Source organism: Rhea pennata, chromosome 1, assembly GCF_028389875.1.
Source record: "Rhea pennata isolate bPtePen1 chromosome 1, bPtePen1.pri, whole genome shotgun sequence".
Classification (NCBI taxonomy): Eukaryota; Metazoa; Chordata; class Aves; order Rheiformes; family Rheidae; genus Rhea; species Rhea pennata.
In genome coordinates this window covers 96,485,284-96,511,321 of record NC_084663.1, presented here as the reverse complement: position 1 = coordinate 96,511,321, position 26,038 = coordinate 96,485,284, and the positions used below count along the sequence as shown (strand labels likewise).

The 26,038-nt window shown below is 38.4% G+C and overlaps 1 long non-coding RNA gene across 1 annotated transcript in view; it reads right to left on the bottom strand.

Moving 5' to 3' along the window:
• Nucleotides 1-982: 982 nt before the first annotated feature.
• LOC134138577 (uncharacterized) overlaps nt 983-26,038 on the bottom strand; it is a 250,683-nt gene continuing 225,627 nt past the window's right edge. Inside the window, exons 2-3 of the long non-coding RNA XR_009957932.1 lie at nt 9,305-9,382; nt 983-1,082 (exon numbers count right to left, since the gene is read on the bottom strand). This is a non-coding gene — a long non-coding RNA (uncharacterized LOC134138577). The remainder of the gene's footprint in view (nt 1,083-9,304; nt 9,383-26,038) is intronic.

The window sequence follows — 26,038 nt, the reverse complement described above, 5'->3', positions numbered from 1 at the left end:
TAGCATTCTTATTCAAAATAAACCTAAATGTCATCATGAGCATTCTGCAAATCCTGGTAGCAACCACATAAACCAGTCTTGAAATGAACACAATAAATTAAGAACTCTTATAGGAAGAGGACTAAATGCTCTGGAGGTATTGGCCATAGATTTCCAACACTTAGAATACTACTCACCAATTTAAATCCTGTCCAGATCATGAGGGTCTGAACTGAATCATCTACAACAATCAATTGATACTATCAAATTTCTCTGGTTTTGTACTCTCCATAAATCGTTATTCACAGTATATGAGTCATGATTTAATCATGTAGAAATCCATGTTTTATTTATCATTTCAGCCTATGGAATGCTTGCAAATTATTTGCTGTTCATAATTTGTTTTCTATACTACAAATTTCCCTACAGTCTAAGTCTACAAAGTACAACAGCGTGCTTTTCACAAGTTCTGTGTCCATTCTATACCATTAAAAGAAAAAATCTGTTATGTACTGTTTTTTAAAAAAATAAATACATTCCTGGATAGAGATGATTAATGTATTAAGTGCTTTTCTTTCAAGCTAAGAGGAAAGAACACCTAGGCCGTCTATCACAGGGAGATAACTAACAAGGAGCATATTGTCCAAGGCAACGTACAATATAGCTAAGTTTCAGTAAAAATCCGCATATGTTTAAGTTTTCTGTAAAAGAAAGTGTTATGAACTGAAATTTGCACAAGGTGGCATTAAAAGCAGAACAGTCATGAGGAAGTCATCACAATGCAAGACAGCTCAGAAAGCGGTAGAGAAAGAGGGTAAAAGATTTCCAACCAAAAGAACAGCCTTTGACTGCTGTCACTGGCTTCAGAGGAACCTCTCTATTTCTAAATAATTGGACTATACCCACACCCTCCTCTGCCAAAATTCTACCTGAAGCATCCATATCTTTTCTACTACCGCAACATTTTCTGGACTTCTATTTGTATTATCCCTCTTACCTTGCATCCAACATTTCCACAAACAGCTGATCACCAAACTCATGGACTGAAACCCACAGGAGGACAGAGGACGTCTGTAAAGCCTGTGGCCTTCTTGAAGTCTGCTCTGAAAGTAGAAACAATAGAGTCACCACAGAAGTTTCATAGTTCTGTTCCTAGATTTCTTTCTTGACTTTTGTTCTGAATATCTCTGAAGTGCCAAAAAGTAAAATACAATTGAAGCAGCTAGGACAGGATTTAAAACAAATATTCATAGAGAATTATCTTCATACAAACATGTTTGAGACATCCTCTATCTATGAACATGCTAGTAAATCATTTATCTGGCAGTGTGATCATGGAAAGCCAAGATCAAAGAAGTTTTTCCCTGCTCAAAGAAGTTTTTGTCTCACTGAAATGAATAAAAACTACTGATGCTAGCTCAGCCAGAATTTCACTCCGATAACTTATCAGTATATGTGAAATACATTCTCTGTCTTGGTCCAGCTCCAAGAAGGTGTGTGACAGAAATATTCTAATAAAACAAAATGAGCTTGAAACGCAAGGTTCTTCAGATTTCATTAAAAATTCAAAAATTGGTCGTTTTCCCAGAGAAATGGAACAGGTGTCAAGCAAAAATAGACTCCTTTTCTAAGACAGGATGGGTTTACCATCAAAGACATTGCAATTTCCATTTAGGCATTTTTCACTGTGAAAAATAGCTACCCTAATGAAACTGTGAATGAAGCCTGATTTGGGACAAGAGTTGGAAATGAAACAGCAAAAAGAAACCCAAATGTTAAAGACTGCAAAACAAAATACGTAAATTTTGCAAAGCATTGTGTTGGTTGAAACCACAATTAAAATGTTACTCCATTCTAGCAATTTCCAGAAATTATTGGAAGTATTCTAGTTAATCCAACTGGGTTTTACATTAGGTTCCTGGTAACTGTGGGATATTAATGACTTTTTTTTTTTCTTTAAACAGAGAGGTAGTTCCTCTAGGAAGGAGATAACTTTTTTTTCAAAAAGTCAACACGGCACCTCTTCTGAGCATTCCATTCTCTTAAAAAGAACCTTTAGAACTGTACTTTAAAGTAAAAATATAACAGTGAGTGCTGCATACAGTTCCATAAAATGTACTTCAGTACCTCATTCTTCATCACGCTTTCACAACATTCTTTTGACAGGCGATTATAGGAGAAAGGTTATCTTAGAGCTATGTTTAGGAGGGAAAAGTAACTTGGCTGCCTGGAACATGAAAAAATGCTACAAATTAGATCTAGTAAAATAGTATAAACAGTCATTCAATAACATACCCACAAAATACCAAGTTCGCTCTGTAATTATTCAAGAAGGTCAGATTTAGTCCTTCATGTATACTCAGCTCATTAGCGATTTATTTGCAAGAACTTTTTTGAATCCCCCCAAAATCCTATAAGACTCTATGAAACATTTTTTTTTAGTCAGTATTCAGCCTTTCCTATTTTTTGTTCTTCCAAGGAAAAAGTATTCTGTGATAGGAACTGAATATGCACAATACAATACTGAATCCCACAATAAAAGTAATAAGGAATGCCTAGTCAGAGATGTAAAATGAAGTCCTACTTCTTTCCTACTATTATCTGTCTTTGCCTCAATGGTCACTGGATATCATCGGTGACAAAAACAGATAATTTGGATATAATATTTGAAGAGAGGTCTGTTTGTTTAAGATTGTTAGATGGCATTTGTGACTAGGACATAAGAACTGGTACAGTAGATTAAACTATTGACTCATTTAATTAGTATCCCAATCCTACAAGGCATCATTACCAATATGTTTTCCAGTAAAATGCAAAAGGATTACTGAGCTGAAATTTTGCAGTTAATCAAGCAGCTTGTGCCTTTGTGTTTGAACATTTTTCTGCTTAAAATTTTTTTTGACCTGCCTAACACAACTGTGGAAGTTGTCACAAACCATAGCAAGTCTTTTGTCTTTAAAGAAATCTTCTAAATAAAGGAAAATGGGTTTGGATAAAGTACAGTTGATTTTTAACAATAGGTAAACACTAACAGATTTTAGAAGTAAATTAATCTGATAACATATTTTCAATTTAGCTGATTCAACTTCAGTTATATGGGTCCACACAAATGATGATGGCCCACTCCTCAGAGAGGAATAACTCAGGGACAGAGATAACCCTGGTTTAAAGAGAATATGGACTGGGAAACATAGACTGATGGACAAAAATATGCTCTAAACCAAACTGAATTTGAATTTAAAAAGGTAAAAGATCATAGTGTAGATGGAAAGCAGTAGAGTAGGAGAAAAAAAGGTATTTATGTGTTCATGGTAAATGTGTGAGTCAATATTGTTAATTAGCTTATTAACTGGACTAAATGAAAAACTGAATCCTCAATTTATCATCTCTTTGTAAGCCATGTGAAAAATTTATTTCACCAAGAGGGAAGAGATGATTTCGAAAGAGAAAGTAGGCAGTGAAAGCCAGTTCTACCAAAATCTGGAATGTACTTCCAACTGCTGGCCTGTGGTGAACCTCCAGACCCAGCAGTGGGAATACACAGAACTGGACATTTTTATTTCAGAGCTTAGACACCAACTGAGTCATCTTCCATGCAGGGATCTTCCATTCTGCACCAAGTGGGAGGATAGGCAGATAAATAAACATCTGTGGTCTCCAGATAGAAAAAGCAGTACAGAGATGTACTTGTTTTCCTGTCCATTTTCCTCTCTGTGAAAACATTACTCCTCTAAGATATTGCTTTCTTTGGGCAAAGAAGACCAGGGCCTCACAAAACTGAAGAGTCATATTAACTAAGATTGATGCTAAAGATGATCTTGCAGTCAGCATAGAGAAGGATAAGGTGTGCTAGGAGTGCATTTATTAACATAGTCCCTCAAAGTCCTGTTCTAGCAGGTTAATTTTCCAGTAAAGGCAAAACCTCAGGAGTGTAGGGCACAACTCACACCAGGACAGCTGCAGCATAATGACTGTCCAGTAGCACGGTCAGCTGTAATGAGGCCCAGATACCACAGAGAAATATCTAGGTCATCTTTGTGAGGAAAATGGGAAAGCCACAAGGCTCGCCAGTGAGCTATGAGTATCTTGTAAATGATGTAAGCTTGTGGGGGAATAAGGACACTCCTCCACCTTCTGAAAATGAAAAGGTAGGTGAAAAATCTCTGCAAAAAAATCATGAAGAAAAAGAACGCACTCTATAAAGTTTTGCTGTAGGTTTTCCTGTATGAGGAAATGATCAGATTGCCTATTAACATGGGGCCCATTTCATCTAGAATTTATTTGCTAGGATGGATATTGAGGCTGCATTATCCAAGGCTGGCATTTTTTTGAGCTGTGGGTGTTCTGCATGATTAACAAAGACAAATATCATCTTTTACTAAGGTTTATTCCCATCTAGGCAATTGGATTTAGTCCATAACAGAGAAAATCAAATACAGGATTAGGAGATGCTGTTTTTGCTCAAATACAAGCTTGTCAACATATAGAATTTGTGTAGAAATATATTCAAATGGGCATTTGCAGGATGTTTGAACAAGGATTTTTTTTATTTTTTGTTGAATGTATTACTCCTCAGAGCAAGTAGCTAATAGAGTTGGCAGAAGACATGGAGCATGCAAGCAGTCACTGAACAGCTCCGTTTAATAAAAGTACCTTGGCCTCAATCTGCCTCATCCTTTTCAATGTTACTTTACTCTCTCTTTCTTTTTTAAAAAGGAACTCAGAAGTGTCTCTCTCAGTAACTGCACTCTGACTTCTAATACTACCGAGTGGTAGTCAAAGGGTCACTGACTCAAAATGAAGCCAGAGTATTTTCACACAACTAGTGTTGCCAATATTTGAAGACAGATGTTTGGCAAGACAGAAAACACATGTAAATTCAAAAAAGAAACAAAAAAGAGTATCATAAATGCATACAGGACTTCAGTGTCCATATTCTGGGCACATGCAAAACTTTGAATACGAAATTCATCTACAAAGACATCACTGAACCCTTGAAGCATTTAAAATTTTTAAGTATCCTAGTTTTACCTTAAAGTATATTGGTTGCCTAAGGCTCTGCTAATGGGCATGCTTAGATCTTCTGTAGTCTTTTGGCCCATCTCAGACCCAGTACTGATCAGGATCCAGAAATTAAGATGTTCTTTTCTGCTTATATGTCCTAAGATTCCCTTGAGCACTTATTAGATTGGCATCTGCTGAAAGATAGATGAGACTGCCATTTTCACCTCCTATTGTATGTCATAGCCAAGCATTACAAGAGGAGAAATGATAGAGAAGCTCCATTCCTCCTTCTGTCTGAACCCGTTACAACATATTAGCTAGTGCTAAAATAATCAGAACAGTGGCTGCTGTTGGGTGGAAATGCTCTTTATGCTTCTTGTTGAAGTGTGTCCTCTACACACACACACAAAAATAGTTTTTACAATTCACAGGGCTAAATAAGACTCCCTGGCTTGAAATATAGAATCACTTGTGTTACTCAACAACATGGAACTGTGTGCTTTAATCACTAGAGAGTTTTGTATGTTGTTTCTGTAAATATTTATCATTTTGTTCTGCATGCTGGCAGTTTTATGCCAGCCAGGGATGGTTTCTGCCCTTTATCCATATTATCTTTAAACCTGGTGGGTGAGGGACTCTCCTGGGAGAAGATGCAAAATGTAAGTTTGAATTCCATCGAGATGGAATAAGAGGGAGAGAAGCTCATTTAAGTCTCCATGTCCTGTGCAAGTTCACTAATAAAAAGGCTAATGAATAAAGGGGATTGGAAAGAGTTGTGGGCAGCACCATCTGCTCCTGTTTTTAAATGAAAAAAAAAGAGATTCCCTATTCTAGTGTCCATGGAAAGGATGTGACGGTCTACTTTAGAGGGTTATTTCTTTTTGCCACCCTTAATGGAGAAAAGCTCCCATATGGCTTTGGGAAATTCAAAACCCAGCCCCACCTTTGAATTTCCCATGAGTTCAGCCCAAGTGACTGCCCAGCGGAGCACACTAAATTCAGCGCACTATTAGCTACGTCCCACTGCAAGGCAGCTACCTTTCTTAGTACAACACTGTGCTACAGAAAGAGCTGTGGTGCTTCACACAATGCTTCACTTCAGCAACGGCCACTGTGCTACTCGGCACTGCTGTACCTCCACCGCCTCCTGGGAGCCCACTCAAAATATTTTCTTTTGGGGAGATACTGCCTCAGGTCACTCCCACCAAGTGACCTGCTGCATAGCGCACATTAGCAGCCAACTAGTGCCTGGCGAACTGGAATTACATACAGCCCCTCCTGCAGCTCAGTGGGACGTCTGTCTGTCTGTCACCAAGTATGGGGAGGAGGGAGCACAAGCCTTTTCTCATTGCAGTGACACTATTAGATGTGGCCATCCGTATCGCTGGCTCCAGGACCAGGCTCATGATTAGGCAGTTAGGGTCACTTTTGTTTTGCTTTTCAGACATTCCTCTGTTGATGTAAACATCTGCTGTCCTTAGTTATGACAGCAGAAAAGCGGCTGTTACAAACCAAACCACGTAAATTGTCAGCAGTTAAGCTGTCTGTGCCTCTAACCAGTTGCAAAATAGCAGCAAGAGCTGCAGCTGATTTCTTACTATCACATGCCAATCTACTACTTAGTTCTATGGTTCCCACGTTGCTCCCTGCTTACTTCAGCAGGATGAATAGACAAACAGAATAGTCTGCCTCTGATGATGGCTGTGATAACACTCATCATTACACCCACACCACCAAATTATGAAGGTTTTTGTAAAGAGCTGCTGCATGCCACGTAGATTGGTTACTCACTATTCACCAATACAGTTAGTCAAAAAAAAAAAAAAAAAATGGTCAGTGTTGTTTCATTAGTTCCCTTGACAGGGTAAGGCAGCTGCTCGTGGGAGAAATATTCCTTTGAAGAAGATACGATGAAGCTGGAGTTTCTGCTCATTCAGCTATACACTACCAAAGGGCTTAAAAAAACCACAGAGTCCTGCCAGAACCAATTTGAAATCAGCGGCTTTTGTCTGAAGGGCGTGAAATACTCCATGCAGCAGGTCTGGGATTGTTAACCTCGGCTGCTAGCATTCCACAGGTAGCAACAGCAAGCACGTTCCCAAGAAGTCAGAGCACATTTTACTGTATACCAAGGTGGCACTGTAAATTTTATTTAAGTCCCAGCTAATACAAGAAATAAGTACAGCTTCCAGAAGGGAGGCGAGGTAGCTCAACTTTCACAGATGACACCAAACTAAATTTTTAAAAACAAGACAGTCTGCTTGCTCTCCAGCTATCTAATGGGCAACAGAAAAGCACGAAGGAGGAGCTAGTCTGAAGTCTAAGATTATTACTTAAATAATCTGATTTTAACTAGTACATTTCCATGTTTGGGGTGTACTATGCTCCCTTACACATCAATTATTCTCTTTACTACATTTTTCATTTTGTGTCTGTAAGGTTTAGAGTCTGATAAATTCCTTTTTTACGTGTTTCACTACATTCCTCCCGCCCCTTCAGTACCATTCTTTTAATTTCTTTTGTGTCGCTTGATAAGTAAAAGAAACTTTAATCTTATTAAACTCTTAAAAGCTTTAAGCTCCCTTTACATTTGCACGCTAATGCTTCCCTTTATTTATCTGAAATACTATTCTATCTTCAGTCAAATGTACTTATTAGAAATGCAGTTGATGATACACATTCTTTTGAGCTGAACTAATGATGAGAAATGTCCTTCATATATAACTTTAACCTGCTGGTATTAAGATCAGCAGCACACTGCAATTTATTGCTATCAAAATAAACAAAATGATGAAGCTAGACTTTAACAATATGTTAATTTTTTGTATTCAAGAAAAGATCCTCCAAATATTCTGGGCTTCATTTTTCATATTGCAGTTACAATATCTGCCTGTTTCAAAGGCCTGTCTGCCATAATGGAGATTTTAAGAGAGAGGAAGTGAGACCTTCAGTTGACTTGATGGTGGCTGGTCCAGTCTGGTCCCGAAAAACCCAGCCTTTAGTAACCACTGATGTTACTAACCAGGGCAGAGGCTATGTGCATTTGATGACTATTTTAGACAAGACATTCCACACACACTATTTTTCTGTATCAAGCTCTGACTAATTGACCTAGTTTAACAAGTTATCATGAACCAGCTGAACTATCTATGCTCACGTATAACATACAGCAGTCATGAGACTAGTTTGACTTAATTTTCCTTTGCTGATGGTAAAGCTAAGCTGCCTTGCTTACCATGGCGGCATACCTGAGTGAACAGGTAACACGGATACTTGAACGTAACCTGAAGCCTCAGTTACAGACAGAACAGTTAGACAAGTTCTTGGATAAAAACACAGTCACAAACCGCATTACGTGAAAGAAAAACCATCAGCTTTCCAAAATCACCTCTATCCTTCTGAATGAACATTACCAAAGGAAAGAAAGAGGGTGAGAAAAGAACAAAGTTGCTCTTGGCTCCCCTTCCCTGCCATATAATTTCAGACTCTTGAACATGAAATGCAATAGTAGATTAATTAGGTTATTGATATTAGAATGTTTAATTTCTTAAAATGCAGGTAAGGGGGAAACTGCATACAATACTGAAACAGAATTTACATTATTAAGCAATAGATTAGGATATAAAGATCTTAGAAAAAAGGGTAGTGTAATAAGAGGGAGTCTGAAGAAGTAGACAGGTCACTGCAGATGATCTGAGCATATGCTAAACACAGGATATTTGAAGGTTTGCTGGGAGAAAAGGTAAGTTCACAGAGGCTTTATATTGAGCATAACAAGGATGATACCATATGCTATATTTTAAAAATTTAGAGTAATATTTCTAGAGATTCAGATGATGTGTATTTTCCCTTTTTGAAACTAATGATAAGCAAAAAACATGGAGATAATTGACAACACCAGAGAAAATAATTTCTGTTTCCTGACGCCATAGACTATGCCAAAATAGCAAAAGAGAGTTGTGATTGTGCAGCACTCTCATGTTAACTTTAATCTTCTTAGAACAGCCAAAACACTATCAAAACATAATGAAAACAAGCAGTTAAGGACAGATGACTTGAATTCGTGTCCCAGAAGCCTGGATCTTTCAGACTGCACTGCGAATGTGACCTGCGTTGGCTAAATTAAAGCATTTTTCACAGGCACATTCTCTGAGCTTCCCTAAAATAGAGACTAATCAGCAGTATGTTTGGGCAGGTTTTTATGATGGCAGGAGACACAGGGAAAGGCTGAAGAAAGGTGCTCAAAGGGAATTCTTAGAAGATTTTCTCCATATGCTCATAACATAAGGGACAGTTACACTGGCATGAAAACATTACTCACCAGCTAGTGGAGTTTTCACTGTCGGTGTGTTTCTGGCTTCTTCTTGGGTTATGATCAGGCACATTCAAGTAGGTAGAGCTGTGTGAAGAGAGACAGCTAAAGAGGATGAGATAATCCAAAAACAATATGGAAAGTCTAAATCTGCATGCAGGTATACATTAAGTTTTACCAAGAAAAGCAATGTTAATAACAATAATAAAAAGCCAAAGAAAAAAACAAGATAGGTGACCTACACATAGTACAGAAGGGGGCTGTGATGGACAGAAGTGTAAAGAGGTCAAAAATATCCACTAACAGAAACAAAACTAGAGTATTGAAGAGAGTCTCAATGAAATACAGGAAACAAAATGCAACAAGTGTGATTCCTTACTGCATTACTTTCATAGTGGATGCTCTGGAGTTTGTATATTGGCTGATACCAACGTCTCAAACGACATGATGAAGCAACGACAAAGCAAAAGACTTCGTTGGGGACATCGATTAATAGGGAGGCCATCTGCATGAATTTGTAATCGGAAAAATTCCAAAGGATAGCAAGAAGAAAGATTAGAGAGCTGGAAATACAGCTTCCAAGGAATGAGTGAAGGAGTAGTGTTATTTTGTAAGAAGAGTGACTTTATGACCATGTTCAAATACAGAAATGAGGAAGAAAGGCACAGAGGAAGAGAAATGCACCATTTCCCATGTCTGCTGGGTTAAGACAAGCGAAAATGGGCTTACATCTGCAGAGTGTGTTTTAGGTAAATTAACGCAGTTGGGAAATACAGGTTGTATTCATCACTGGAGACCTTTAAAGAATAGGAAAGACAAAAATCTCTCTGGAATACTTCTTCCAAGCGTTCAAGGAGATGGACTAAATAAGTTCCTGAGACTTTTTCTGCTCCATTTTTAAGACTTTCTGTAAACTCAAGGAAAAGCATTCCGGGATGTAGTCTGGAAATGTCGAAGTTCTGTACAAGCTTTCGGTAGAGTATGTTAGATCCAGCAGAATCCTTTCTCAGGTACCCCCAGTCTCACTGTTAGGACTGGGTTTATAGAGGAGACATTTTTGGTTCTGCAATACAACTACTACGTTCATGACCAAGCCGCCTCATTTGCCTGCACCTGCAAAATGAGGAATGTGCTGCTTACCTCACTCATACAACATGGGAGATGGTTATGAAACCTACCTGAATCAAATTCGTAAGTAGCCTGTGATCATTAGACAGCAGGTGAAACGCATACAAAGTGTCTTTGCTCTGCATGTAAAGCACACTCGCACTGTCGGAGGACTAATCTTTAATATGGACATAACATTAAGAATGGCTTGCACATAGGAAAAAAACCCTGTAAACTTTAATATTAGTGCAATAAGACTATTTTCATGAATATGTAAATATCATTAAGAAGCATTCAGGCTGCCACTTTGCAGGCAGGAAGGTAAGGCAGGGGAAGGAGAGAGGAGCACCACATGTAAATCTTCCAGGTGCCCTGCAGCGTGCAAAGAGGGGTGAGCCGAGGTCAGTGATTATTTACACAAGAAAAAAAATGCAGGAAATACTAGATCAGCAGGTGATTAAAGAACACAAAGGAAAACAGGCTAACAGCATTCAAACCACTATATGTGTGTCAATAGCAAATGAAGCCAGCAGGGAAAAAGTCAAAACGTTATTCTGAATTAAACCCAACTGGTGTGCAGTTTGCATTAAACAGTGAAAATTGTTCTTTTGAAGGGCGATTTTAAAACAATAGGTTCACGTGCAAATCAAGAAAGGGTTTCTCCTTCCTTATTTGGACAAGCTATTAATGTAAAGCTCTTCTCGTGAATTCAGAATTAAAATTCCTTTTATCTTTCCGCAGATCTCATCTGGAGTACATTTAACAGAATCAGACATTACAAGTGACTCACTAATAATTAGGCCACTGCCTCGGAACAGAGCACCCTTTGAACGCGCATGTGGCAAGGAATATTTGGGGGACGCACTTTCTTGCGAGATGAAATTCTAAAACAGAAATGCTTCTCCAAAAGAAAAATGCAAGAAAATCATTTAGGTGGTAGAAAAAGATGCTTAAGCTTCAGCTATACAGTGGGAAGATGATGTTCTCTAAAGAATGTCAAAAGCAGCATCCTTGCACAAATTAGATTGGAACAGTGAATTGTATGCAACCTAATTGTATTAACAATGTTACAAAAATCCCGAAGCCTGACAGCTGTTTCATATCTTGAGCTATGGTAAACAGAGCCTCAGCAATCTCTGCCTGAACCATTCAAACACCAGAAAGAAGATTCAAAACTGGTTTGGCTGTTTATATACAGTTTACACATGAAGAAAGCAACAAAAGCATGGCTTCACTTGGCCAGTTTTCCCTAGCTCGTAAAATATACCAAAAAAAAAAAAAAAAAAAAAAAAAAAAAAGCAGCGTTTATGCCTGTTTTCTGCTGCTCAGCCTCTCCTAAACAAAAACATTTCCACTTGCACCCCACGCGCCGGGCTGGTGCCGGACACAGGCGCTCACAGTCGCGAGGGGCTGCTAACAGCTAGACGGGGATTTGAAAGCAGCCCCAGCGCCGAGCCAGCCCGCAGCCGCCTGCCCGCCTCGGTGTTTCTGCCCCGGCTACCGCTGCTGCCAGAACTGCCGACGTATCCCCCCCGCTCCCGCCGGCCGCGCTGGGACGAGCTGCGGCGCACCAGCATTACTCGCTCCGGTGCACCCGAACAGCGATCAGGAGCACGCAAAAGTTTCTCTCGCTCAGGATTTGTCCAAAGCAGCTTTCAAAATTCTTCCACGGAGAAAATATGCATCCCTTTTTCCCCCTCCAGCCCAAATCGCAGTGTTAAATTCTGTTCAGTATAACTGAAGTGCTTCATTGGAAACATAAAAGGGATTTATGGGCCAATGTATTTCAATACCCCAGATTCCTAAGGGAAACACTTATTCAAGAGCTTCCAGGCTCTCTGCTAGCTGCCAGCGTGGGTGGACGAGAGCTGGCAACGTGGGAGCAATGACCCGGACCACAGCTGCCTGGCTCGGCTCGGCTCGGCTCGCGTGTGAGCTGCTTCACAAGGCACCTGTCGCCAAGCTCGAGCTGTGACTGCAACGTCCCCCCTGCTCTAAGGGACCTCCGCTCCCTGACTGACCCGACTCTCCAATTTCCAAAAATTTAGAAAATCGTTACGGAAAGCCAGAAATGGTGGCAGAGCAGAACTCCTATTCTGAACTGTGACAGCTATTCATGAAAGGATTATTTTTTTCTTACTGAGGTTACTGGTTTGATCCTATGCTTTTATTTTTTTCTTTCTCTTTTTTTTTAACCAAAGGGAACAACAGAAGAGCTAGGATTGATAAAAGAGTATTTAATATCACTATATTCTCTTCCTTTTGTGATTTTTACGTATTTCCATAGTCAAATGAGCATCTATTCACTTTTGCAATTATCTTGAAAGAGCTTTTTTTTCTTCACGGATTTATACACATAAAAGCCCTGCCTTGCTTTTTCACTCCTCTGGTTTTTCCCCACTTCCCATCAGTCTAATCAGTGTCTTTCCTTTGAGGTGAAAACCTCTTTGGCAGAAAAGAGTCTGTACTTAATCTTTAATCTTTTACAAATATATTTGTGGTGCCTAATAAACAGTTCTACTCCTTTTCTGTAGCTATTAGTAAACATAGTGCCAAACTAACAATTTACACTGTTTTTAACTTTTGCATTGATTAATTTTTAGGAATTTCAAAAACAAGGTTACTCTTAATTAAATGGAGGATGCTTTGAGGGAACTGTCTCACTTTGAAATTCTTATTTTTCCTATTAGGAATACTTCTAGTACTTTATAAACTTCTCACATGAAACAGGAACACCAAAACAAACCCTGCTGAAAACAACCTCCCACTTCAGATTTCTAATAAACATGACATGTAGCTAAAAAAGTTTAAGCCTTAATTTTATGCAAAGAACAAGAGGTCTTGAACAGTTTCCAAAATTCTATCCACAAAAATGGTGGTTCTGACATCCCTTTTCAGTCACCACCTCAAGCTAACTTATAATAAATATAAGCCAATACATCCATAATGCTTTTTCCCACACGTCATTCATTCTCTATCATTTACTACTTGTTCCCCAAGGAGTCCCGAGGATCAGCCTCACGCCAGAAGCTCATACTGACTAGCAGCGATCACTGCACAATACATTTTTCCTCAGTCTCAATCAGTTTTTAAACTAGCCTGAGCACTCCTCTAACCTTTGGGAAGCCCGGGACATGGCAGACGTATTGCAAGGTGCACTTTCAAGTTTCCTCAGGTGCAAAGGAATTGAGCACCTTTGTGTTTGTCGCTACCTTGAAAGAGAAAGACAGAAACCAAAGACTCGCTGCACATTTGCAAACCTTATAGAAACTGGTGAACAGAAACAAAACAAAAACACATACATTGTAGCCACCTGTTAATTAGATTAGGTCCAAAGGCTTCTCTTCTCTCAAGTACTCTACCAGTAAACTGTTGCAGATGCTTCACATACTGAAAGCTGGAAATCCAATTCCACAGTATCCTATACTACCAGGTTACACGCACACTTGAAGATCCGGATTTGCACCCTTCCCTGTATGTCCCATGTTATTTGGGGGAGGTTATTTGCAAACAAGGTTCTCCTTTCCCAATCATATGCAATTTTTTAATCTCAAACTTGCTGAGAAGTAGTTTTAACTACCCCTAACTGTTTCTGTTTAATGTCTGGGCAGGTGATACCACTTCTGGTCGTTCCCAGGAGACACTAACCTTTCCAAAGCTGGAGGAGAAAGTCAGTAGTTAGAGGATCTAATAAAAAAAAATTACTCCTGTCCCTCACACATACTGACTATCTCCTCCGGCTTTGGAAATGCTACTAACATTTGGGCATGGCCTATGATGATCACCACCCACCTAGACAGTAATGGAGGCAGTATTAGTACCTGAATAACTCCTAAATAAATTGCTAAATCATGGAAATGCAGAACACCCCTTCCTGCCAGGTAGGACAGCATTGAATCTCAAACTGAAGCTTTTTCACACTCTACATGCTACAGAATGATATGCAATTTCACACTTCATGCAATCACATATTTCAGATTAAAATATGCAGTTCACAGCTGGCTTTGTTAATGACTGGAAACAATCACTCTAGAGCAATGACTGCCTTTGGGGTAACCATCTCCACTCATGTCTCCACAAGATATTATGGTATAATTGCTATATGACAATCATAAGACTGTTGCAACTCTATGAGTAGAAGAAAGCTTTGCTTATTAGGGCTAGAAGACACTCATCCTACGCAGAAAAGGCACAGAAATTAAGACATACAGAAACAATAAGCACAGATGCTCAAGCAGGTTAGAGGCTCTCCTGTGGAAGGAGAGAGAGATGCCTACCAGAAAGTTTTCCTATTAATAAAAATGTATTTTAAAAAAGTATATCTTCTCCACTGTAGTCAGGCAACTATTAGTTGTGCATAGGAATTTGTAAATGGTTCTTAACAAACTTGCAAAATCGTGAATGGGAGTAGTACATTTGTTCTTGAGGTTTCCAAGAAAGTAATGTCTCTTGACTTCTGCATAGCCCTCAGGATATCTACTGTGGTACAGACACAGATGCTTTTTTTGGTGAGCATTTTCAGTGTCAATTCCAAAACCAGACAATTGATATCGCAGCACTTTGAAAGCATGTTTTTTCCCATCACTTAAAATATACATTAATTAGTAATTATTAGTATTAATTACAGGAGATTACAGACAGTTAGTATTTTACACCATGGTTACTAGCAACATTACAGTCTGTTTTGTTCTTCATTATTACTGTTACAATTTTAGAACTAGATGGTGCCTTTAGATACTGCTCTGCCTAAAGCTGGTGCAAATATTGTGTTCCTCTGGAAAAAGCCCTTAGCAGAACTCAGGAAAAAGTTTCCCTGGAAAAGACTTAGGACTAGGGGAGAAGACAATGATGAGGACATCTTCCTTAGCTCTGAACATCATAGTAGCCCCACCAGGATGTGATTGAAGTTGATGTGTAGAAAAGGAAAGGGCACTGGTTTCTCCTCTTCTATGTTCCTTTCTGGGCACTTGTTTGTAAATTTATCTATAACTAACTGCCACACAAAGAGCAGGATTTACTTACATTTAATGTGTCTGTACAAAGTTAAGGAAGAAACCTCATTCTTTTATCTGACCTTCAACACTTAACTAGGCTTTAAACACTTCAGCCCTAAGTTAGTTAGGTATTATTATTATTGTTATGAACTTGCAAGATTCCCTTTTCCAAAGTGAATATTGGCAGTGTGAACTGTAGCATGATACATGTTGTGCAGAGCCTAGTAAAACAGTACAACAGTAACCTACTGAGAGCTCTCCTGGTAAATAACAGAACAATAATATCAGATATAGAGGTACAATAACATGCTACATTCTAGTCCAGCATGGGCTATTTGCACTTCTGGAAGTTTTCTTCATGTATTTAACAGATCACATGTAAAATAGGTTCCCATTTCACATCTAAAACAAGATGCATCTATTCTAGATGCTTTGAATATAATTCTGAAATATCCATGATTCTAGAACAGATTTATGAAGACATTCCAAAATTAGTTGCTTCTACTCCACAGCATCAGTAAGGGTGAACAGCACACAAGTCAACCAGTTACTCAGTCAGTCAAGTTTTCTATAAACGTGGCCAAAACATTGTTGCAAATCTAACTTTTTTATTTCTTGGCAATATGTGAGCTTAATAAGTAATGTAAATTGGGCAAGCAGGTGACCTTGATCAGAGTTCCTCTGAGAGAAGCTGCAGCACTCGTTAAAAGGAAGAGAAATGATCCTCAGTCTAGGAGAAGGAACAAAATCTCCAAGAAAACTGTGCATTTGGAGCTGTTGCAAATGGGATCAGCTGTGATTGATCCAGTAGGATCCAAGTAATCTGGTAGCTTATTAGTAAAAATAAGCACTCATAGAAAGAAGAAAAATCTCATCTTCATTAAAACTAAGTGATCTGTAGAAGCAGAAGAAAAAATGATCAAGAGGAAGATTCCCAAATAAAAGACATGGATTTCATGTATATGGACTGTCTCCTATGTTTCTGCCTATTTGAGTTCCTGATAAATGAAAATTATGAACCCAAAGGATGTCTCACGTCTGCAGTGGCCAGAGGTGTCACCGTGCTCTCCCGAATCTAGCTGCTCTTCCAAGGCCCTCAAAAGAATGAAAAAATTGTAAAGATGAACAGCAGCATGATTCTCAAAAAAGCTGATCTGTTACTCTCAGAGTCCCCTAAGAGTACCTTTGATAGCAGGAGGCAAAGATATGCTTTTTTATGACCTATTCAACCCTGCCTCTTCAGCAGGCAAGGATAGCAAGCAGTATCATTAATAGATTGCAAGACAGCACAGCAACTTCACAAACTGTATTGAGTATTTTCCTTACCAGCCAACAAAATAAGCATAGAACCAATTTCAAATCAAAATTCACTGTGTTGCTGTAATATCCCAGGCCATTCAGCCAGTAACAGCGTTGTCAGGATAGTAACATTTTTTTTTTTTGTTGTTCAATCTTCTCTGTTAGTGACATGGGATCAGTTAAGAGGACTAAGATCTAAGCTGAACATAACAACTGGACTAACAGTAACCAAGGACTTTGTTGCAGAGCTCTCTAAGATTTCCTCGGGTTTAACCAAGATCTTCTTAATGAACACAGTTGGAGAAACTCAGCATTTTCCATCTGGTTGTCAGCTGTCTCTGACAAATCTTGTGGTTGCAGTATTGATGATACATCACACACATGTACTGTGACATCCCAATGGTGGTCACTTAAATCACTATTAGGTCTCAGAGAAAATTACTTCTCTCTGAGCGGGGCATTGACATTTCCTTTTTAAAGCCTCTCACCCTTAGGGGAGATTCTATCACCAGAGCTATTAACAGTGATCTGGATCTAAATACTGTACTGTATTATCCGCATCCCGATGGCATAAAAATGGAAATTTCTGTAACATTCAGTCTTGACCTTTGGATGAAAACCATTCTTTCCCTAGTTACAGCCTGAGGTACTCCGAGGTGTTTCTTTTCAAGTATAAAAGCAAAATGGTGATTTATGATTAGCATAAGAGAAAAATAGCTTGCCCACAAGTTTATGACAGGGTAAGTCTATTTCCATGCCATTATTAAAATAAATCATAATGTTGTTATCTACTCATACTTTCATGGCTAACATATCTGGGTGTTATTCCTGCATTGCTGTCTCCTCTCTCCTTTATTTTTCTTAAAACACTTAATAATGTGTATACTGTGTATTTTACAGGAAACATACATTCTACAATTCTAAGATGTATATGCAGTGGTAAAATTAATCCTTTTGTGGTTGAAATATGTCATTTGATTTGGAGGTAGAGCTTCTGTTGCATATTTAGCACAATTTGCTCAGAAGGTAAAATTCATCCTTCTTTAAAAGGATAGCACAAAGCATATGTCACTTCCTTTCTACTTCAGTAACCGTTTGAGGGCTAACCAGCAGAACACAGTTTTCAGCTATGCAGCTTTCTGCATAGGGTAAAAATGGCAAGTACCCCTCGTGAATATAAGTGTGCCTTTCTAGAAATCCACTGTAACCACAGGCTGTGCTTTAATTTCCCCCTTGGGCTCAGTTGCAAGTGACTTTGGTTTGAAGGCAAGACTAGGATAATATAAATGTAAGTTTGTATTCTTTTGGTAAGTGGAGCCATCTGTTGCCACATCTAGAAAAATACGTGCTCCTGTGGCAGCTTTTTGGTCAATGTTTTATAACAGTCTCATGCACTTCTTTTGGCGATATGCAATACTATAAGTCAGTTTAATACACCTATCGTTTGGGTTGTGGTTTGGGAGAAGAAGGGATTTATTTGAGGCTTTATTTTTCCTCACATATTGCTTGCTGCTCATCACAAGCTTGCTCCAAGCCCCTCTGAAATTTCTACACATTTTTTCATGTGTTCCAATCACAGTAGTTCAGTCCACATTAGGATAAAAAATTGCATTCAATTACAAGGAAAACACCTACTGAATACCTTTAATAGGATTTTTCCTTGCAAGAAGACTGTAAGGCTAGTCATGGTGATGCTGCTACAGTTGTAGCTATATCAAAGTCATCTGTCTGTCCCTAACCACATCTGCAGATGTCCTCAAGACCCACCGTGTGCCACTGGACAATCACAGTAAGATTTTGAAGATCTTGCTCCAGATAAATCTTCTAACATTTTCAAAACATTTTTGGCAGTAAGGGAAGCACCTGGATTTTGCAATTTATCCTTAGTCAGCAGAACAATAAAGCACATGCGAAAGTCCCACAGCATGTCCTTATAGCTAAATATTTAACTTTGCCTTGTTGGATAAGATACATGCACGTGCTTCAATGTTTTGCTGAAGTTACTGACCTGCAGCCAGAGATCAGCTAGAGATATGTAACACATTTTTATTACTGTGGATACCTTGCACGGGTAACTGTATATTAAGTCTTAATAACATCCACTGTATGATGAAATCACTTTTCATTTGCAGCTACTACATGTCTCCATTTACTAATGGAAGTTCAAACGCATAAAACTGTGAACTATTATATTTAAGTTATTACTATTGTATGATAGTTCATGCTTGTTCTCCATCCTTTTTATTCATTTAGATCCAAGCTTGCTATAACTCAGTTAATTTTCTTGCTAGCGGATTTTCCCCGACATCCACATCCATTTGATACCGTATGACTGTGATTATCTAGCAGTAAAAACAAAATTGTGATTAATTACTGTAGATAGGAGAAACAAATTCAAATGTAACTTGTTTTCTGATATCCCCTTACTTTCTTGTAGGGAAGCATGTGAATTCAATTTATCTAGTTAATGTGATTCTCCAAGATCATTTGGTGCATGCAATAATAGATAATAAATATGGCCTGCAAGAAGCAGCCTGTGCTCTGTACAACATAAACCAGGAGGTCACAGGGACATGTAAGTGTTCATTTAGTTTGGGTTTGCTTTTAATGACATACATCAGTGTTAAATCAAACAGCACAGAGCTATCTTGAAGTTCATTTCACTAGAAAATGTTCTTTTCAGAGCACTGAAAATAACACTAAGGACTTCTGCTAGATTCAGGAGTCTTTATGTTTGACTAAAACTTTAATTGGTTTAATTGGAGAGTTGGATAAGCAATTGAGACAAGTGATATCCTTCTCATCAGCAACAAAGTATAGCATTTAATATGCTACTTTTCAAAAACCTGGATGCAATAGTGTTTGAAAAGACTGAAAAGAACGTTCATTTTTTTTTAAAAAATGTGGGAAGATGGCATCAAGACAGCTTAAACAACTTTTCCAATCTCATATGAAGAACAAATCTGGAGATCTACTATCAAACTTAAGACTATAGTATCTACTACATGAATATTGCAATTCTTGCAGGAGCTAGTGATTCTCCACAGCAAATCTGAAGTTTTACAATGGATTATTTCACTGTTTAAACACATCAGCCTTGCTCCCTCCCTTTCTTCATTCTCATGGTACCATTTTACAGCCTTGCCCTACCCCACTCCTCAGAAAAACCAAAAGTGTCTCTCGTGATGCCAATTTTTTGGTGGAACAGATAATTGTCAGAAATGAAGGACATGCCAAGACTTACAAGTCCAGACAACACTTTCTGCTGGACTATCCTAAATAAAGACATTTGCCAGAAGGGTGGAGTAGACTGATGTGGTGTCAAGCTCATTAATGTTGGAGTAGCACTGAAGATGGATATCATCATGTTCAACCTTGTATTAGCAGCATCCATTATTCACTAAATTATTAAATTAATAGACAGACGGTAACAATGGGCATATGTCCTCAATTAATTAGTGAGAAGAAACTCAACTTATGGTCATCTTACGTCTATGGATTTAATAATTTATAGAATGGTAATTTATTGATTCCTCATTATTTCTACAGGAGATAGAATTCTATTTCAATAACCATCCATTATTGTCGGAAGCTGTTATTACCAGGCATTCTGGTGGCTTTACATGCACTAACTGCAAGATGGACTAATCCTTCTGGAACTTCATTCTAAATGCTGGGACTGGAACACAATAATAATAATCAAAAAGAATATTGAAATAGCCTTACTGCACCACAGTCACAAAACTGACCTCTAAAAAAAATGAATGTATGAAGGGAGTAAACGGTGTTATGTTTCATTAGTTTGAACAGAACTCATTTGACTCTTGTTGATTAATTGAGCTTTTCTAATTGAATAAAGTGCAGATTTTACAAAATACATATTTTTGATAGGCATTATCCAAAGCAGAATAAAAGCTTTTTTATAATTAAAAATAATCTCTCTATATTCAGTCCCATGGCTTACATAGCAATATATTTTGATATAGCATGAAATATACAAATTGGTAAATAATCAACACAATTATTCACATGTAGTAGTCATTTTCCTAGTTCTGAATTTAATTATTCAACTAATGATAAATTCCTTGAAGACAAATGATGCCTCTCCCATATTTCACTTTATAGAGAAATCTGAAAAAGTTCATTAAAGTGTATGATTTTTTTTAATTTAATTATACATTCTGGATGAACTATTTTAGGGTATATAAAATGAGAAAATATTTGCTGGTCACCAGTTGCTGGCTACTTGTAAGACTCTGCAGAGAGAAGATAAGATGGAGAATGAAAAAGTTGTTTTTCCATCCTGTGCAACAGTACATCCAGAAATGACATTCAAAGTGTATCTTTGCAGGAGAGGTTAACTCAGAAAGAGATTTGTACCTTTTGTACCATTTTGAACTCCCCTTCAACCTAAAAAAGCAGCATGAGTCAGCGACATGTAAGATTTTGAGGATATGTGTACGACTAACAAAGCTTGAGAAGCATGGCATAGCGAAGGAATACTGAATGACAGTTTAGCTTAGAATAGCCCTACTTATTATTTCCCTTGAGTTGGCTGATGAAAACTTTGGATGATTTCATAATGAATTTAGATTCTGGCCTAAATTATTTGTAATGTCCTCTATAACACGCAGACTTTCGCATTAAACAGTGCAGCTCGGCTGCGAATTAGCCGCCAATAGATGAAGGACCTCTATGTTTGTATTCTTCACAGTAACTGGTTCCTGAACAAAAAAATGGCACCACAACTAAACAAGCTACAGAAATTTTCACAAATAGAGCAGTCCATAAATAAGCTGCAGTAGAAATGAAACTCTCCAGAAGCATGGGAGGCAAAGGAAAAAGATTTAAATGCTGCTTCTCTCTTTGTCACAAGCAGCAAATGAAAACAGAAAAGAAAACCAAGAGCAGCTTTATTTCTGACAATAGTTGCCTCTGAAGCACTTGATGATGTTAATAGTTTTCAGTTAACTTCGCAGAAGAAGCTGTATTGAAACTGTATTACAGGCATTTGAAGAGAACTGTGCTCTATATAAAGGGAGAGGTGAAGCACACACATTTTTAAACGAAAAATAAGAGTACAGCAATTTTGAAAGTGTTAACTGAATTCTTTATACGAAACTCAGCTGCTGTTGGGATTGATCTTGGATAAGGCCCTCAGATGTGCTGAAAGATCCAGAATTAGTTTTTGGCATAGCCAGCTCAAATTTGCTTTGTAATAAGAGGCATTTAAAGCAAACTCAGGTTGCTGGATAAGTCTAGACACAGTGCTCTGACATGATGTTTTGACAGTGTCAGAGTAATGAAGAAATAAATACCACAGGAAAACATCCTGAAGAAAAATACCATGGAGAGTACAAAGTCAGCTTACGCCCCAAAAATCCCTCCAACAGCATATGAACGGTAATCACTGACAAACAGTAGAAGCCCAGGCAGAACTACACATTTAGGAAAAGAAATTTGTAGCAAACTGCAGTAAATAATAAAACTTTTCAAACATTTTGAGGACTAGCATAGTAGGAAGATGATGGACCACAGGAGCAACTGGAGATTTACAAATTCACAAGAGCACAGGATATTTTTCAGCACAAGATGAATAACCCATAAAGGCATCTATTAATTTGAAATCAAGAAGAATTTGCAATGCATGTAATATGGCAAAGGAAATGGTATTAGCAAAAGCTACAGGTAGGAGGCATGTGAAAGATGGTGATAAGATGATCTTACCTCCACAAAAGCAGTAGGTGAACAAAGCAGGAAGGCAAATAGGAGAACCATCCCCCCACCAAGCTAAACCAGGGGTGAGTATATATTCACTATCTGATTAAACTTGATCATGTATTTGGTCTCATTAGGTGGCTTAAGCAAGAGAGGGAAGGCTAGCCGAAACCACTGAGAATTTTAAGGTCATCTTTCACACAACTGGGAAGCCCTCAGCAGAGCACCAGACACAGACTGAAGCATCCAGCTTTCCAGAATTCACGTCACTAGGAGAATTCATTTTTAAGTCCTAAACAAGGGAGAAAGAAAGTAATTAGAGATTTGACCACATGGTGGCTTGACAGTTTGCCCCCTAGGCTTTATCAGCACTTTTAGTGCTCATTACTTAGTAGATTTTATTTTATTGAAAGGTATCCTGAAGAAAACATGCTGATCTCTATGCTACTGCCTGAAAAATTTAAAGGGATATGACATGAACTTTCAAAATTTTCATATTAAACAAAACACTAGAAACACTGGTAAGACAGCAGAAAAAAACCTAGGTGAAGTAAGTGGGGATTTGTTGCTGGTACCGATTGTTGGGTAGAGTTTCCCTGAATTAATGTTCTTTCTCTCTGGAAAAAGAAAGATGCTACCGATAAAGACATGATTGCCTATTTCAAGCCTACTTTCACTGTTCAAGTTACAAATATCTTCACAATATCTGACCACAGCACACAGTTTCATAGGCAGAAATTTAAGCAGAGTGAAGCTTTAGATATATCACCACAGCTATCCACTATTCCCAATAAAAGTATTGACAGAAAAGTTTCAAATATAAAAGAGTTTTGTAGAGAGGCTGCCGAGGCAAACTCTAACACGGACTTGGGTCACACAATTACACAACGGTAATAGAGTGCGAGCTGGCCTCTAATGACATTCTCTTCACTGAGACTGCTGCTGTTAGATGTTCACATCACAGTCCCAAAAGATAAGAAACAGAAAACACTTAGAAAAAAAATCCAGACAGAGTTGGGGGGCCAGAAACAGCCATAATGTTCTCGGCAACACCATACGGAGTAATAGTCAGAAACATAAGTGGAAGCAACAGAGAAAGTCTCTGGATGTTTTGAGATTTTAATCCCAAGTCTCCAACAGGAAGAAGGCACTTTTTCCAAACTCCAAGGCAGCGAAGAAAACGGGCACAGAGTGGACTGTCTTAAGCAAACAGCAACTCCAGCAGGCTGGAGTAGCTGAATCCCAGGACACAGCACTTCCCAAAAGAAGTGTCTTGACACCACCTGACAGAGTTAAGAGACGTCTTTGCAGAAGCACACAGGATCCCAGACTTTCAAACTTTCATCATTAGTTTGATTAATACAGAGGTTACAAGCATTAGAAATTCTGTATCATGCTGTGTTTGGTTGGAAAAGGAAAACTTACATTTCAGGAATATGTTAGTTAGAAACAGTCCAATACTCATACCCCTGTAATGGCACACTGAATGTTCAAAAATCTGATTGAATTAAGTTGACTTCTGTTGGATGCAACAGCAGAGCTTGCAGTTCCATTTCAGGGAAAAAAGTACATTAATTTATCTCTCATCAAGGAGCTCCTTAAAGATACACTTAATAGTAAGTGATTACTCCTATTGACTTCAAATCAACCTAAAATTAAAGCAAGACAATTTATTTCTGGCTTAAAAATAGAAGTACTATCAATAATCTTTGTATTTGCACAGGACTACGTTTTCAAGCAGCAGAGTACACATGCCTCACATGCCCTCTTGGGATCTCACTCCCTTTAACGGCTGCAAATACACACACTAACTGCTGGAGGTGACAATTTTGAGGTCTGACTCCTTTTTGATTTTTGCTGAGTGCCCTACCACTATTGCACACACAAACAAAAAGTCACAAGGAAAGAAAAGCATTTTCACAACTGTTAAAGGACATTTAAACTAGGTTTAAGTGTGTAATATTATAATCCTTACTGAATTGCCTTTTTACTTAAAGCTGTTAGCAGTAATATGAAATAAACACATATACAAGGTATGAAGTTTTTAGCAAGTTTTGCTTGGAAAAAACTAATTTAAGAAGCAAATTAATTAACTTTCCTTGTAAGTAGTGGTGTACATGACATATTATTAAGTACACAATTACCATGCAACGCAGCACAACTGTAAAATATTTAAAGTGATTTTCACTAATTTTAGTTTGGCAAAACTGCAAGATTTCTGATAATTCAAGCATTGTTAACATGATGAAGGAAGTAAAACTCAGACAGGCATTTTGAAAAGACCATCATACAATTATCAGAATCTGTTCTTCTCCATGAAAAGAGGGTTAAAATTTCTAGAACTGCCTATAGTATAAACCTCACTTTCAAAGGCAGGTTAGCCACTGATAAGGTTATGCTGATGCTCAAAAATCTCTTTTCCATCCAACAACTTCAGTTAACATTTTCTCTCAACTTCATTGCCCGTGGCCAAGTGTCCTAGCAGCCAACATCCTCCCATATAAGGGAGCAGTTAAACCAAACTCAAGCAACAGTTTTGTGGCAGACTCACTTGAGCAGAGTGTGCGTGCAAGCTACTCCCCCAGCATATCCACCTGAATGCCAATTCTACTTTCAGTCCTAGCTTAAGCTAAGCAGCAGCTCACTAAAGCAGTATATCCTCCTTGCTGTAACTCTGTGATGACTTTAGGCGTCATAGCAAGCTTTACCCTATGTTTCAGCTCTACAGTCACCATGCCATGATCACTTTACTGAAAGAATACCACCAAAGGACTCCACTGGTCAAGTGCTCTCAGCATGTACTCCAGGTTTGGTGCAGCCAGTGCCTCACAGCATCATTCGCCCCACTAAAATAAAACAAGTCACTGTAATTTTGCCAGTTTGACATGAGCTGTATAACCTCATTCAAAATAGACACTTCTGCTGTCACAGTTGTGCAGGTGAAGACGTGACTCCTCCCTGCTAGTAGCAGAACACTGAAGTGCAAAAATTGCCAATCCAGGTTGAAGCAATACAACCTCCATTCCGTGGGTGTAACTTAAACAGGAGGAGCAAGTTATCGCAGAGCAGAACACCTTCCTAACAGTACAAGGAAAACACACTGGCAGCAAGGATGGCTCCTCTCAAGTGCCTCTGAATTCTGGTGCCTAGTTACTTTGTATAAAGCTAGAAAAATCTCTCCCCTGACAGCACTGCATACACTCCTAGAGCAGCTTGGACAAAATCTAGCAGAAGACAAGGATAATCTTTGCTAAGTGACGAATGTTTTTAAACTGAAATTCTTTAACGCAGAGGTACCGAATAAAGTGCATTAGCAATTTCTTTTGTATAACCATTGTGATCTCAGCACTATAATCCAGCTCCTAGTTTGAAAAAGCAAACTCTGACTACATAAGCACTTAACAGCATCCACTTTAGGCAGGTCTGACATTTTCTATAGTTAACATTTTCTCCTATTTCTTGTGTTAAAATGACAATGCTTATGGTATAGGTCCTAATTTCTGCCTATGTTTCCTGAAACATGGCCTTCCCCCCCCTAAAAATAGTAGGTGTAGGAGAAGGAAACAGGTCTAATCAACTGAACTCCACCTATGCTCAGTTCCCAGCCAGAGTCTCGTCCACAGTC